Source organism: Cucurbita moschata, unplaced genomic scaffold (genome assembly GCF_002738365.1).
Source record: "Cucurbita moschata cultivar Rifu unplaced genomic scaffold, Cmos_1.0 Cmo_Scf00124, whole genome shotgun sequence".
Classification (NCBI taxonomy): domain Eukaryota; kingdom Viridiplantae; phylum Streptophyta; class Magnoliopsida; order Cucurbitales; family Cucurbitaceae; genus Cucurbita; species Cucurbita moschata.
This window is the reverse complement of record NW_019268640.1, coordinates 177,202-179,559: the sequence shown is the minus strand read 5'-3', so window position 1 is coordinate 179,559 and position 2,358 is coordinate 177,202.

Genomic DNA, 2,358 nt, shown 5'->3' with positions numbered 1-2,358 from the left:
TTCTTGGGAACGACTTTAAGCATCTCTTCGAGCTACCATCCTCAAACCGATGGATAGACAGAACGGTTCAACTGCTTGCTCGAAGAATACTTACGTCACTTCGTCGACGCTCGCCATAAGAACTGGATACAACTGTTAGATGTGGTCCAATTCTGTTTTAATTGTCAAACGAGCTCGTCTATCGGGAAGAGTCCCTTTAAAATTGCAAGTGGACAACAACCGGCCTTACCACATATTATCGATCATCCTTATGTAGGAAAAAACCCTCAAGCTCAAAACTTCAAAAGAGAATGGAAGCAGACAACAGATATAACCCTGGCATATTTAGAGAAAGCTTCCAAGCATATGAAGAAGATCCTAGCCGACAGGGTTAGGAAGATAGGAAGACTCGTACAGACGATTCGTGAATTCCTTGTCCAATGGAAGAATCTCCCTACGGAGGAAACTAGCTGGGAACGCACCGAAGATCTGGACTCCGCTGCCACCCACATCGCCAGGTTCGAAAGTAGTCGGTTGACAGGGACGTCAACCAATTAGGTGGGGGAGGATGTCACGGTCATGCTGGTCCAAGGCGTGTTGCCGATGGCCGCATGGCTATGACAAGCCCAACCCTTTATTTCTTTTCATATTCTAGTGTTTTACTTTTGTATTTCTAGGAAGTGTGACGTTTTAGAAATATCATGTCTAGGTCTGTCAGACATGAAATGCCTCAGAATGTACTATAGGGGGATACTACTAGTTGTCTACTTCTCCCTACCCAAGGTTATATACTGTAAGCCATTGTTATTTCTCTCTTGCTTGCTTATATAACGTCTCTTTCAAAAATCTCTCTTTCGAAAATCTCTCTCTGCCCTCGCTTTCTAAAACCTTCTCTTAAAACCGAGGCCATAGACTCGAGCATACGTCGCTTGGTCGTAGGCGACGCAAGAACGAATTGTCTTAGCTCACTTGTCGTTGGAAAGTGAGTGCCGCACAATCGCAAGTCTGCTGCCATTAAAAGTACGATTGTGACACGTAGCACCCCAACCAAATTCACTGCGTGTCGATCTAGCAACTCACTGCAGACCCAACATGCATCTAGCCATTGAGTGCGTTTTTGTGCAGTAGACATTCGGACCAAAACACTCGTCCCTTATCCTAGCAGCCTTACAACCCACATGCTTTACCCAATAATAGTCCGACCTAGACTACAAGATGTGTTCATATCCTGACCTTATGATACACATCCTTTCCCGCACATCTAGCCGAACCTGTGTCCCTTTCGAGCAATGACTTATTGGCTCAGCTCGGCACAATAGCGGCTCTAATGGCATGAATGGCTTGGTTTACAAATTTTTAATTTGTTCCCGTACTTTTAACCCTTTCATACCATTTTTTACCCTTCTAGAGTTAGTTTTTGCACTTTTAATAGCATTTGTGATGAGTATTAGCATTGTTTGGCCAGATTAAAGTATAATAAGCTAATTAGAGGTTTAATCGTGAACGTTATGTAAATAAATTCGTTTAATGTGTTTCAATCTAGTGTTGTAAATTCACATAGGTTTTCTTGCTTTCAATTGAAGGATTTGGAGTAGCTCCAAAGATAAACTAACAACCCTTTTTTAACCTACTAAAGTAAGTGGCTTTACTATTTACTTGGTTGGATGAATTGTATTAAGTATTATGATGCATTCCCGTTAACCTTGAACATGTCATAGTTATGATTGCTATGCTATCCAATATTGTGTTATACCATGTTTATAAGCTATACTATAGTGTGACTATATTATGATGTAATAATATGTTATCATAATGATAATCTATGATGCGTAAACCTCTCTAGGTCAAGCCTATAAGTTTGTCATGTTGTTTTTTAATTATAGGTCTCAGAATGTCATGTGTGTTTTTGTTTCTGGATATCAAACGTGCGGTTACTTACTAAGTATTTCTTAAAATATTAAAACAACATACTACTCTTATTTTTTTAAGTAGAGGTAAGGTAGCAAAGTACGGACGGTGACGTCGCGATGAAGGCCATTGAACCAATGGTAGGTTAATAATACTTTATGTTTATTTAGTAACCCTTAGGTTAATTCAAAGCAATATCTTTATTTTTCTTTATTTTATCTAAACTTTACATGATTTATTTTTTGCATTATTGTTTTAAAGATTTTTTTATGAACGTTTGAGTTCATGCCTCCTTTAAATGAAATATTTTAAATGATTATTTTGCGCACGCATTTGTCATGTCATGTCATGTATGTATGTAGTAACAACTTTATTGTACTATGTCTAACTAAGGGTGACATCACAAGTTTAAAGAAGACACAAAATTGGACAAAAAATGTGAATGAGACTTGAGTTCCCTTTAGGGTTTGT